The 15,261-nt window shown below is 33.1% G+C and overlaps 1 protein-coding gene across 2 annotated transcripts in view; it reads left to right on the plus strand.

Moving 5' to 3' along the window:
- The first annotated feature begins 5,376 nt into the window (after nt 1-5,376).
- LOC130445117 (facilitated trehalose transporter Tret1-like) overlaps nt 5,377-15,261 on the plus strand; it is a 66,963-nt gene continuing 57,078 nt past the window's right edge. For both annotated transcript variants that reach the window (XM_056780628.1, XM_056780632.1), the window contains exon 1: nt 5,377-5,449. The gene's annotated coding sequence lies outside the window, so the exon portion shown is untranslated. The remainder of the gene's footprint in view (nt 5,450-15,261) is intronic.

Below are 15,261 nucleotides of genomic sequence, written 5' to 3' on the forward strand. Positions count from 1 at the left end.
ATATCATACATTATTAGAGAATACCTATCATGTAGTTTCAGTATATTTCTATTTTTATTTTGAATACAACTTAATAAATATGTATATATGTGAATAATTTTTTGCGTCTTTTTCCTATATTTTAAAAAATCCTGATTGAGCTTTTGTTCGTTATATATATATATATATATATATATATATATATATATATATATATATATATATATGAAGGAGGATTTAAAATTCTTGGAAATCATCCATTTTTAATCAAACCACGAAAATTACTTATTCTCGCTGTTGCGATTCCATTATTTTAAAACATACTGAAACTCCATTTCTAAATCAAAATCGAACATCAAAAAGTGACGGACACTGTAAAAAAACAGACAAAAAAAACTTTTGGAAATGGTAGTTCTTTTTTCTTTTGATATTTCACTTTGTTAATTGTTCCTTTGTACTCGTATTTCACTTCACTTGCCACAGTCTGTTCATTAAAGTATGGCCCTTTCCATTTCACTGTTTCTTTCCCCTCTGGTAGTAGCAGCGGCTTATCAATAGATAAAGCAAGGGGAACGTTCTTACAAAAATACTGGATGAATATTCTGTTTTTTCGTTCTGTTTTAACAGTAATTTATTGAAAAAAATCTGCAAATTATACTGATGAATATTGGGGCAGAATTATTTTGAAATTTAGGGAATTTTTTCTAAATATCGACAGTATTATTAATAATTTCACTCAAACTAATTACAAAATTTAACTTTTTCCTCTAAAAACTTTAAAACCGGCTCTCTTAAGACATGGTTCAACATTTCGTCCTTTGAAAACCATCGTACATTACAGTATAGTTGTATATAAAGAACTTTTGAACGTAATCATTGTTTCCCATTTTATTTCATGGTGTTTTCCTTGTGTTGTAGTTTCCAGACCAAAGAATTGTAATCAAATTTTCTTTACTGTCCAATTTATATCATGTTCTCATTAAGACGTAAGGTTTAGAACTAGGACCACTCTGAATTGCCACGAAACTAGAGGAGGAACATCGGTTGGTGATGAGCTACGAGTTGGTAGGCGTTTGATCGAAGAAGAATCAAGATTTGTCGTAAAAGCGATTGAGGCAACTCTTGTTGTTGGATTCAACTTTAGAAATGTTAAATAATACTGGACATAAGAGCCGCGTTTTTACCCTTTTTTAACTGAAAACTTTTTAGAATCCCTTCAAATGGTTCATTATTATGCTAAAATTTAATGCCTTCGAATGATGCTTCAAAAATTGTGAAGAATATGTCTGCTCAACATTTCGGAACGGTTAATTTTCTAATTACTTCAAATAACACAAATTTTCACAGATACGCCACTGTATCGAAATTTTAAAGCTTTCCGCTACCACTAATTACAGATTTTAATCTAAGAATTTCTCGGACGTAACCTCTTTCGTATTTTCCAGTTTTTCAGTTATACACGAAAGCAGAATATTCTTCCTTATCGCGTCTTTTCCTAGTAATACCGAAGCTGAGGGTCTTTACACCACTTTCAATATAATTATGCCAATTATTATTATTGCTGCTGGGGATATAAAATGTTTTCGAATTTCAAGGAGACTTCAGTTGGGTTGAAAGATTCTCGCTTTTGGTGATTACGACCTTCGAGGTGATTTGAAAGATAAAGAAAATAATGTAAGAATTTTATTGTTTCCTATTTACCATAGTAGCAATTTGAAAAAATGGTTTAAAATATCGATTAAATAATTTTTTAACGTGCTACGATCAATAACCTCCCACATCAGTAAATTTCCCTCCAAGTTTTTTCTTTGGGGATATTTGAAACAAAACGTTCATCAGCATGGTTTCAGATCATTTATTTTTGAGTATTTGAGTAAGCACAGCTGGAAATACTTCTCAAACAGATCAAAAGGAACTGTAGAAGTAGGTTTAACATCCTAAGAAGCTTATATTTTCTTTAGGATAAAATTTAGCTGAGTAGTATATATTTGGAAGCATTCCGGACAAACCTAGTGGATATTGCGAACTTAATAAGCTTCCTTACTGGTTAATAAGACAATATCTTATCTTCCAGGATATCTACAAGCTCTCTTGATGTAGTTTATACAGTTATAACCAAGAGAAAAGCATTATTTTCTTATATATAGCAGATAACAACCTTTCCTAATCATACTGATAAACTGGAGGCGACAAACTTTCTAGGTCTCAAAAACAACTGTTTTCTGTAGGAGTGATTGGTAGTAAAGACTCTGAAGATCCTGTTAGTAAAAGAAGTATCAAAATCAAGCCTCCCAACCGAAAGGATCAAATTACAACAGTTCTATTCGTCACAGCAAAAACTCTGGATCAATCGAGATGAAATCTTTTATCTATTCGAAGTTTACGCATCGGACACAGTGATGTTGATTCAAGATCCGTCTGGTTTATGCCTATGCAACAGCATCTTGTTCTTCAAATACCAGTAGTACTCATTCAAAAGTAGATATTTTGGAGTTTCAATCAACCTAGAAATTCATAGATGTTGCCGGCTTAAAATATTTTCAAAAAGATACTGTATGATTCTTTTTTCGACGAATTGATGCGTACGTAATCAATCCGAATAATTTGTCTTAACCGATACGAAGTAAACGAGGAATTTCCGCAAAGATCAATCAATCGAAAATCAGCGGCCCGCCATTCATCGCTGATATTTGTAGCTTTAAATAAATGTTTATTTAAGTAAATGGGATTGGTCGGGTGCTTTCGACTTCATTACCGTGTTTAAATATTGAGGAAGAGGTACGCGTACATTTCTTTCTGTTTGAGGTTGATATCAAAATGCAAACCATTTGCTCGGTAGGTTGACTGTTTATATGATTTGACGATAGATATAAAACTTGATTGAATATTGATCATCCACTGTATTATACATATATTAATTAATATATATTTTTAATGTTATCATTGGCTATTAACTTGGATTAAATTCATCTAGAATAATATATTGTAATATTGTTAATTAATTTCTTCTTCTGTCATTTAAGTAAACCTAACCTCAATTCATTTGAATGCACAAATAAACAACATACAATGAATTTTTGAAACAATTTCAAATTGATATAACTTCTATTACAAAACTTATTTGAAATTTGTTTCAATTTTATACTAGCTAGTTCTAAATTCAATCACCAGGCGCTGGCATTTACTTAGAAGTTTCCTCATGGAAATATGAAAGGAGGCAACAAGCACTTGAGAACCGTAGAGGGGTCTAAAGTATGGTTAACTTATGGTAAGGTATAACATAACCTATTAGTCTTGTTCGTATAGATCATATCTTATATACAAGACATTTTTGAATCAGTTTAAAATAAAGAAATGTTCTGTGTTCAGTTTTAGTGTATAGTGCAATAATAAATAAAACTTTTTCTCTTGTAACATTTCATTGGTAAGTAAACAATGACACTAACAAGAAATAATGAACAGAAAAGAAGATAATCAGAACAATAATGGGCCCGGTAAACATTTGTGCAAAGGGAATACAGGAGCCGTTGAACCTTAACGTTGTTGAGTGCCCAGCGATCGCCCATGTGCATGACGAGCGGCTTTTACGTCATTAATCCATAGCGGAAGCAATCGTACCAAGAGATGAATGGTATCTAAGCTCTAATTAGGTTTTACGAGGAAGGGAGCATGTCAAATCCTCCACTACCCCCAAAGCATCGCTTTCTACCGATGTCGAAGCTCTAACCGATGCTTTGGACAAGGTCCGGCTCAAACACTGCAACATCAAGAAGTTTTGATAAAGTTTTACGCCCCAAAAACAACAATTTAGCTTCAAATGCCAAAAAAGAGGATCTAGAAGGCATTTATTCGACTCATATGTCCCCACTACGTAGTCCGTTTTCTGCCAATAGTCTTATTAAAATACTTTAAGGTTCGGTGGTCGTATCTTCGGTCATCTTCGATATAAATTCAATGTCACATGGATACCAATTATTCGAAACAACAAAGATGTGGTACTTATATCTTAGCCGGTCAATTTTATCCTATAAATGCTCTTAATTCGTACTGTAAGTACGCATTAGTACGCCAAAGATAAAATTTATGAAATACGAGCAGGTACTGCCTACTATTATCTGATAATATATACCAATTCCACACGATTATCTCCATTGGTGGAACAATTTATAATTTTTTTTTTAATTCCTACGCATTTTTATTAAATTAATAAATAAAATCAAAAAGGGGGGTCAAACTTAATAGCCACTGTACGGTGATACATCAATTTTATGCCAGATATAACCTGGTAGTAATTAGAACTTAAAAGTTATCCTCAGTGGTTGGTACCTCCCCGAATAAATTACGTCATCAATTTTATTTATACTAGCTACATTTAAGACTTTATCGGTGTAATAGAAATGACGTATGTCTAGAGAATCTTTGTGTAACTGTTATTTATCTACCGTTTGAATAACGGTCGTATCTCTATAAACTGTCAAATCATGGAAATCATAGTACTAAAGATTAATTTTGTTGTTCTATGAATCGAATAGATAATATAACAATTATTGAGAAATATGTAGTACTCCTATATGAACAGTTCCGACTAAGGAAGAAAAATTTATGACGCTCTCTCTATCCACCGAAGTTCCAATTCGATTCTGCGCATTCTCAAGCATGCGCAACCTGAACGAGGTATCTGGAACTAGAGAGAAAATAGTATACTGTCAGCACTTTAATAGTGGGACATTCCTTCCCATTTAAAGTGGCAATATAGAAGTTTTTTTCCCATCAACAATTGTGAGGTTAAAATGTATATCGTATCATAGAGAAACTGTATTAAAGATACTGGTTTTGGATGATAATACGCATGCGCAAGAATGTATCACATCATTTACAGCGTTCCTCTTGCATACAATCTCAGATAATTTGAACTTATTCGAGTGTATCTCATTTAATTCTACGTGAAATTTAATTTTACTCAATTCATCTGATATTTACGTCCCCACTTATCGATTCAGCACCAACCTTTGTTTTACTGAAATAACTCAGATCAGCTTATTTATTTTTATTATTATTAGAATATAATGAGCTGGACGAATGTCTTACTTTTTCATCCCATTTGTCCCAATACATCACGTTGCCAAATTACGGAAAGCAACCCGTTTCTTGAGGATTTTAATTACCAATGATTTATCCCAAAATGGGGTTTTCTGGAATCGAATCCATATAACAAATTTATTTTTAGGTATCTTTTAAGTATACTGCTAAAGTCCCAATTAATATGTTTCATGAATAAAACCAGCTAATCTATAAACATATTTTGTACTTTGTACCATGTAAGTGGCAACACTGCCACGCCATTTTTTTTATAAAAACTTTTGTTTAGGTGATGTGTTGTGCTTTTATTTCCGTATGTTTGTTTTATTAGTAATATTTGTGAAAAATACGGTCACTCACACGCCGTTTCCAATATGTTTACGATGCACAGGTAAGTTTAATTATCAATTACTTTCTTAAGAGTTGATGTAGCCGTTATTTGCAAATACATTTTTCGTTTAGCTCGTTCAATTAATAAAAGATTCAGTATTTAAACATGTGCATTCGTATCTGGTTTTGATTCATTTTGAAGCTGCAAATTTTGAAGATATATAATTGTGAATAGAGACTATTTAAATTAAAATAAAAGATTAGTTATATTATACATTGAAACAATGGTGAAGTTGGACATCAATATAGTGTGTATAATCATTTAGTGCTGATTGTATTGTTTACAAGTCTTTCCATTGAGTGTTAAGTTTATTTTATAATGTTTTTCTTCTATAGCGCATGTGTACAAAGTTAAACATAACCTCAATCTATTTCGTATGATTCATGATAATGTGATGTATTATTTACTTGATATTAAACAGTTTGGTAATACTTCATTTTATAGAAAATGCATGGTAACGTTAGGAAATGATAGTTGTGGCATAATAGTTTTTACTTACTATACGAAAATAAGTTATTAATAGAATATGAATATTCATTGTCAACAAAAAATATAAATATACGGGGTGTAATTGTGTAGTTATTCATTAATATATATATATAACAAACTTCATTCAAAATAGTTATATTTTTATACAGTCTAAAAAAGGTTGTTCACTTTATAAAATTCTAACAAACAAATTATTAGACGAAACGGACTCAAAATTTGACGGCTGTTGTATGAAAATATCAAAATTGATGTAGTCACCACTATTCCTCGGATAGGGTTGTGTTTACTATACGAGAAAAGCTCATAATGTACTTTTTTTAGGCCTTTCTAGAAAGTAAAATCACTAGAAAATAGGTCGGGTGTGAAAGTAATCTGCGGTAAAAATGAAAACCAAATACGAGGGTGGTTCAAATATAAACCGAAATTTTGATATAAGAAATTGTCTTATGAAATTACAGACCTGACAATTTTAACAGTATTTCTAGATAGTTTTAGTCATACTTTATACACTTTTGTCAGCTCTCCGGAAGCTTTCGTCTACTCCATAGACGTGCATTTACTCTTTGGAATATAGTGGTGTACCCAAGTCTCGACTGTGGTGAATCTTTGGTGCAATAAATTCTACCCTTCCTTGAATTTCTTCTCAGAATTCAAAAGTCTTGGCACCCAAATTGTCTGAAATTTTGAAGTAACTGAGTCGTTCCTGAATTCTTCGTTCTTTTACCTTTCGAAAGGTCTATATTTTGGATTAGAAAGTTTTTTTCTTAAAGTGTACTTTCTAAATAGTTGGTTAGGTAGTAGTTTTTATTTTTATGAGATTCTGAAGAACCTGATGAGTATCTTATGAAATATTTATGAAGTTTATTGTATTCTCAATGATCTTCCACAAGTATATGAAGATTCAAGTCGGCCCAATGTTATTAGTTGGTTAGAAATCTTGTTCAAAAATTTGTTTACAAAGAGTAATAGGTAAATACATGAAAGGTACGTATGGAGAGTGTGAAAACAAACTATTATTCAAATCTTTTTTGTAGTAAGAGTTGGTTTAATAGTATAAAGCGCTCTAAAAGTGAAAATGAGTCAGTTTATGATAAGAAACGATATACCAAACTTATTTCACACATAATTCACAACCGCTTACTCAGCAGATTAAGCACCATGTGATTTTCGCAAAATAAAACTAAAAGAGAAACGTATAGACAAGTAGTTTCTTAGTAATTTTAAATCTTCAATTCCAATTACTTCTTTCCTTGGAGTCTTGGAGAGGCACTAATCCCCGAATTGTCTTTGACCGAAAACGGTACAACGAACACTGGTACATCCTTCACAATCATGGCTATAAGTACAAGAAAAAGCGAGGTTATGCTGTCCAGGATGTTCTCTACGCTTCGTGATTGACCGGTCTTCTTGAAAACGAGCCATAAAACTACTTTCTGGTACCAAATTCGACACCCAAAACAATGGTTTATAAATATAAACAGTTTTCTCCATTTTCCAAACATAAATAAAGTTGTTTTGCAAGCACCCCTGTAACTATCGATTCAGATCATTGGGAGCGATATTTTGAGGGTTCATAACCTAAGTTTGTAATTGTGACGTCATCTCTATGTCAATGTGGTTACTTATTTATTGATTTTTAATCAATTCTCAAGTGATACTAGTTATTAATTATTAATTTCAGTTGAATTGGTTTATTTTTAATACTAAAAAATAAAACAACGTCTATGAATTATCGGACTCCACTCTGGTTTATAGTTAGTTACGTTAAGTTAGGTTAGGTTTCATAAATGTGAGGGATATTGATATGTTTTAGTTAGAGATATTTTTACTATTGAATTTACGAACATACTATGATTGAACGTAATCAACTATAATTAATATTACAATAATATCCCTTGGCGTATTGTAATATCACAATATATTCCATTATCTATAACTAGATAGATAATTTTCCTCGAGATCCAATTAGATTCTAACTTACGCAATTAGTTTGTTGAGAACATATTATTTTTTTTTTTCATTTGTATGTTTGTAAATTTAATTATAATACAGCGAGTATAAACTCAGCCCGCGATTCCCGAAGTGGTCTAGGTGGATTCACCGAGCACAGTATCTTCGCTTCAACGTCTGAAAGCAACGATGATGGCATTTTACAATATCTGATTACTTATAGCAAAATCTGGAAAACCGCACACCATTAGAAAACAGTTAATTTTACCTGCTGTTGAAGACGTTGTAAAAACTGTTCTGAAAGAATCTTCATTTGATAAACTCAAAAGAATTCCTTTGAGTAACAACATCGTACAAAGACGTATTGATAAAATGAGCTCTGATTAGCATGGTGGTAACTGCAATTCACTGTATTATCTAGCAACAACATCTAGTAGCGAAAAATTTGAGTGATTAACGCAGTTTACAAAATCAGAAGCCACGATGAAGACTTCCAACGATTGCTGATGCCGTTGGTTATCGAAACGTGCATGTTTATAAAGAGTTTATTTACGTATTCAGTTTTAGAGTGTCTGGAAAGTAAAGATCCTGATTTAAAATAAAACTTGATCAATTTTAAAGCATTTTAAATTTAATGACCACAACTATTTCAGCTCTTTTTTGGTAAATTGAAATTTTTGAAGGAGAATATTGGTCGACGCCGTGGAATTTTCACAGTTTTCAATTCAAATTTCAAATCCATTTGATGTAATGGAAGTGGAGAATGTGCTATTGAAAGAGGAGCTTAGCACTAATGAGGAAGCTGAAAGTGAAATTTAAAAGAGGGTATCCTAAATTTTGGTACAAATACCCAAAAAATGTCCTGCGATGTGGATAATTGTGTTTACCTCGTCATAAAGTATCAAAGAAAGGTTTAGGATCGTTACTAACTTATTAACAATAGAAAAGAGCAGATTGAACATCATTGAACGGGAAGATTTGCGGTTATTCCTAACCAAATATTGATAATTTGTTGTCCACAGGATCCTTCAGAATTTTGAAAGTGTCTAAGAAATAAAAAAGTCTTGGAAACAATGATTCAAACTAATTTTTCTTCTAAATTAATTTGAATGACTTGTATCTTTGAAAAAAAAAGAGGTAATTGGTAAACAAAGTGAGCGATTTTGAAACAAATTGTATGCATAGTAACGTATTAATAAATATATTTCCGGTGGCAGGTGACAACGAGTTTTCAAAAGATCTATGTGTGTGGTCGTAGAAAGTGCATAAGTTAAGACAGCAAGACGCCGAACGTCGTAACCAAAACGCGACGTCGAAATCGTTTACTCGCTAAACTTAGCATGAAGACCCACAAACTTTTTTCCAGCGTCGTCTCATTTAGATACAAACTTTTGCGATACTGATTCGATTCAATATTTACACATGTTGAAAAAGATCTTTCAAACATAGTGTTGTGCAGATAGAAAAAATAAGATGAAGATACAGAACGTTGGACAAACATGGAATAAATAAATGCAAAAGGACACATCGACACACTGGAAGGCATAGGTGGTTTAGCAAAGGTTTATTCTTCTCTGTCAGTTGAAATAAATAATTCTAGACACAGTTAAGGAAGTATGTGACATTACCAGAGCTGGTGACAATAAAAAAGTAACTAGATGGTGGAAAAAAAAACAAAAACGGGCTTAAAACATAGTAATCGCAGCGATACGAAGATAGTGAAGACAGTGAAGAAAATCACAAACTCTTCAAAGTTCTAAATTTGTTGATGAATAGTTTTGTGAAGGAAAAAACATGTTTTTCTTCGTAATACCGTTCAATAGGTTTTGCCTAATAAAAAATATTGAATTTCTTTGCCCTAACGTTCCGTTTATGATGTTTCTCATTCTGAATCCAGTCTCAACATGTGTGTTCCAAGTTACTACTCACATATTATCTAATAAATCTTTATGGAATGTTAATAAAACGGAACATTATGAATACAAAATTTAAATGCTATTTCTGTATAGGTTAGGTTCATAAATTTTTCTTCTAAATTGTTCCAATTTCGTATGATGTTGGCATCAGTAGGTAAAACACACATATTTACATAATATAAATTGAAAAACATTGAAAAAAAGTATGGTAGAATGAGAGGGATTCAGATACCAATGAAGTGTCTAAAACCAATTCGTAAAGATAGTTGAATACGCCATCCATGATTCAACAGGAAACCTACCAGATCACCAGGAAAGCCTTCGTTCTCATTTGGTAGGAAATGCTGTATATTCCAGCTAAAACAACCTCGAAGCTAACGTGCAGTTATCTGAAGAACAAAAGATTTAGGATCAAGCTCAATATCCGAACTATATACGATAGTTCAATCTATCATAACCTGGAGCACCTGGTCGACTAAGCCTTTAGCCCTTAGTCCAAGCTCCACGATGATCTGTTTAGTGATTTTTAGGCAACAAACCTGAAATGGAGTTTCAAAAGAAGGTGCAGCAAATAAAACTCTTTTTGAAGCATTGATGGATGATATTTGGTTTTATCATGTCAGAAAGATATTAATAACAAAAACTTTTATCAGTTCCCCTGACACAAAAATGTTAAGTTACTGATTTTTTAAACGAATCAACTTTCCAACATGGATGATACAGCTAAAGTTTTAGAAAATTGTGGAGTACGGCACAAAATGGTGCGAAAAATCATTCTAAATTACCAAGGTCATATCCCCGACTAGGAAAATGAAAGACACATATACCTCTTGTGAATACTCTGCCAAGAGTGATTGGAAAAAGTTGCAATTCGAATAGAACATCAGCCTGATTCAAAAGTAATCGTCTTTTGTCACAACAAGACCCAGTAGACTCTTCGAGAGTTGGACTAGAAGAAAATTCAGAAGCTGTGAACTACAACGTTGGAAGATTCGAGAAAAGGAAGACGTATCTCGATGAGGAAGCTGGAAGATTACATCATGATAAACTGATTAACAATAACGATTATGAAAATAAAGAAACACGACTAACCATCGATTATCTCTATAAATTGGATCTATTTCTAGAAACTGCGGAAAATAACAACGAGAACATTGAAACAGAAGAAAAATGATTGAAGTGTGTAGGACTTTTACGAAGAAAAGAAGATGAGAGCTAAATAACATTGAAACGAAGGAATTAGAAAGTGAGAGAACAAAAAAGATAACTGACGATTCTATTGGAAGTAACGAAGGGAGTTTTTCCCAAAATGAAAGAAATTCTGAAGCGCATTTTGATTAAAAGCCGTGAATTACAGCCTTGGAAGATTCGAGAAGAAGAAGACGTACCTCGATGAGGAAGCTGGAAGATTACATCATGATAAACTGATTAACAGAAACGACTATGAAAATAAAGAAACACACGACTGACCATCGATTCATAGATTAGCAGGATGTAGTAGGAGTAGCTCTATAAATTGGATAAATTGCTCAATAAATTGATAGCTCAACAACATTGGAACAAAGGAATTAGTAACGAAGGAAGTTTTTCCCGAAATGGAAGAAATTTTAAAGCACATTCTGATTGAATCAAATCAATATATTATGTAATTATTTTGTTAGTTTTGTTTATGTGATAGTGAACACACTATTTATACTACAACTACACCAACACTCACAATTACAATGTCTGACGCGACCGTGAAAGGTAAACAGTTTAATTTAGTCTCTGAAGACGATAACTTGGTTATCGAAACGCGCGTTGTTGTGTGTTGGTGTAGTGGTAGTTTACACAGTGTGTTCATTATGAATATCACTAAAATTAGAAAAGGAGATTCCGCATTGTGAACAGGACGTTGATAGTAATAACTCATACAGTGTGTTCATTATAGTTTTATTCATTTATATCAGAAATTTCACGTTCAAATGAAATTCTTTGAAAAGGAAAGGAAAGGAAAAGAAATAAAAATTCGGAATATAGACGGAGGTTATTAGTTACCGGTCCATTTACGTTGATCTTTCTTATTCTTTTCGGTTTACATTGTGTATTTAACCAACTGCTAAATCTAGACTTTTCTTTTAACCGAACGTTATTCCCGTAAAAAGTTAGTGCTTTAGTCAGCATATAAATTTATAGTCTTAGTGGGAATTTATGTTAATGGAATGTGGTTTTGGGCTACTGAAAAACAAAACCACTGTTTTAATGGACAATAAGATCGTCCTTTGGACCAGACGACTTCTTATAAATGTTCCAACTTTTACCGGCAAGTAAGTTATAATTTATAATACGTCATCAGCAATGAAATCAAACTTGCAGGTTATTCTTCTTTTTTTACCGACACCCGCCTGGTCTGTTTCGAACATCGACTACTTATACGAGGATTAACAAAACATATAATACGTTTATTCGGTTAAAGATTGATGTTTTTAACAAATTTTCAATTATTGTTACTAAAAAAAAAAAAAAGATTCTTGGGTAGAATACCAACTCTAACCCATAGTTTCTTAGTAATAGGCAACTAGTAATACTTTTGTGTAAAGGGGAGTAAAGAATTGTCGATATCTGAAGGAAATAAATGGAAAAACAGCAGCAAAGAAGGTCTATGAAGAAAGGGAAGAGGGATTGGACACCATAGAAGAATTTGGTTAGATGTGAAGACTTTCTTCTTCTTTTTTTGTAAAACATTTTCTTTCATTTCTTTTCTGGCCCCTTCCTGTGTTACTTGTACAAGTTTTCTTTTCCTTTTCTCTTATATCTTTTTGCTTATGTAAATATTGGTTCCTTTTCTATAACTACCTCATGTCTCATCCTGTCCATCTTCGTTTTACCTTCGTCTATTTCTTTTTTCCCAAAAATTGTTTTATTTAGAGCATAGTTTATTTAATTTGCTGACTCCCAGGTATTCAAAAGAGGCCACTATCTATTCTGTGTCTTTACTTTAATAGATTTCGTCAATGTTTATTTTCTCATTTTTATTATTATCATTTGTCTTCACTTCCATTCTATAGAGGATAAAAGTTAAAAACAAGGTCAGGAATCGTGCGAAATGAAACGATAAAGAAGGCCAAGCTTTTCTTTAGCCCAGGGGTGCTCAAACTTGAACTGCTGGCGATCTACCGCAATATTTTTAGACTACTTACGATCGATCGACTCTGAGAGGCTGCAAGTATGTGTGATGCAGGGTTGTCGTACATACACGATACACCCTACCTACCTAGGTTTGGGTGTACCGTAGCATATATAGATATTAGCTTTCTGCACAATATAGGTACATTATTTTAGTCAAGGTTTGGGTTAGGTTTAGTTAGGTTCTTCTCTACAATATCAATGAAAAACCTCATAGTTATTCAAAATTGCGAGTTTATTGGTTGTTACAAAACAAAAGAGTTACATATGGTGTTAAACCTAACTAAAGAGTGGCTTTGGATGTTGAAGCGTGGCACTGCATGTCCTCAGCATACTTTTCATAAGATGGTACGTAACCACTGAGTGCTAATAGCAAGCAACTCATAAATGATGCTATATTTTCCAATTTACTGCAATCATAAAAACGCATTTCGAATTGTCCCAAAATATTTGATAATTCAGCCTCATACGTATCATAATTAAACTGAGGAATCCTTGCTTTCAAAGACGGAAAATGTTTCAGATCCCTTCTTTTCAGTTGATCTATCATAAGTTGCAATTTACTTTTGAATGCGTTTACTGCGCTAATCATCTCGATAATAGTTTTTCCTTTACCTTGAAGCTCCAAGTTAACGATGTTTAAGTGCATTGTGATGTCAGTCAAAAATGCCAAATCAGTCAGCCATTTTTCGTTTTTCAAAATCTGAGTGTCATCAACTCTTTCGTCAAGAAAAGCTGTTATTTCGGGCAATAATTCTTGAAACCTTTGTAGGAACTTTCCGCGACTCAACCACCTGACGTCTGTGTGAAGAACTAAATCAGTGTGTTCAGCTGACTCCCTATCTTCCAACTGCAACTGAAAGAGCCGACGTTGCAAGCTACGTTGCCACGGATGGAATTCACAATTTTTGTTGCAATACCCATAATTTCCTTAGTGTTTAAAACTTTGGAAGACAAAACTTGTTGATGTATAATGCAATGGAATGAAAAAAATGAAGGGAATTCTTCATTAGCTCGACACAATGCCACAAAACCGTTTTTGTTTCCAGTCATTGCTGGTGCTCCATCGGTTGTAATGCACACTAATTTATATATTGTTAGCTCGTAGTTTTTTACAAAATTAAAGAAAACTTCATATATATCTTCGCCACGGGTCTTCCCCTTCAGAGGAACGATTGTCAAAAATTCTTCCTTAGCCGACATGTCATTGAATACCATCCGAATAAAAATACACAGCTGGGCAGTGTCTGTCATATCGGTGGATTCGTCGAACTGTAAAGAAAAGTATGTACATTCCATGATATCATGTTTTAGTTTATCTGTGATGTCCTGACTCATTACTTCAATTACGCCTTGTGACAGTTGGACGAGATAACTGAAGTTCTCTAATAGCAGACATGATTTCTGTTTTATTTTTAAAATCTCCAAATAAAGTCTCACCCGCTTCAATAAATGCTTCCTTCACCACCGATCCATCTTCGAATGGTTTCTTGTGTTTCGCCAATATATGAGATATTTTAAATGACGCGATCGTAGCAGCTTTTGATTGTTTGGCTGGTCTTGTGAACATGGTTTGTTCTTTTTTCAAACAAGATATAAAATCACTTACTTTTCGTTTTCTTAATTCTCTCTGTGGCGGAAAATCCTTTTGATAGTTTTTATGAACCGTTTTATGATGCCTCTCTAAGTTACCACGCTTAGGTATTGCAACTGACGCACGACAAATAACACAAATGCACTTATCCTTCACCATACAAAAGAAAATTCTTCACTGCATTCATTTTCCACTATTTAATAATAAACTTTGTATCGACGTAGTATCGCTATCAAGTTACAATTCAGAATGACTCCAATTCATGCAGGCGCAACATTTATATCGGCGTGAAAGAAAGTCTCGAATGTTTCCGTCAAACGCGCCGCCCGAAAGTAGACAGTACAGTCTAGTCTAGAAACAACGCGGCTTTTCTTTGACAAGTGCCGCGCGTTCCTTTGATAAAGCCGCCTTTTGCCGCAAGCAGTGTTATTTTATTACGTAATACATTTTTGTAGTTTATTTACCTACCTACTTATTAAAAATTTTTTTCTTCTCGAGATCTACTCAAAAAGCACTCGCGATCGACTGGTCGATCGCGATCGACCGTTTGAGCACCCCTGCTTTAGCCCATACATCCGAGGAGTAAGTAACTAGATCTCATGTTCGGCAAGATTTATCATTTAGTACGTCTAAGATCGATTTTATTCACTGGTACTAAGAGATTAATAATATTGTAGACAAAAAAATTGATCTAGATT

The sequence above is a fragment of the Diorhabda sublineata genome, chromosome 6 (genome assembly GCF_026230105.1).
Source record: "Diorhabda sublineata isolate icDioSubl1.1 chromosome 6, icDioSubl1.1, whole genome shotgun sequence".
Classification (NCBI taxonomy): Eukaryota; Metazoa; Arthropoda; class Insecta; order Coleoptera; family Chrysomelidae; genus Diorhabda; species Diorhabda sublineata.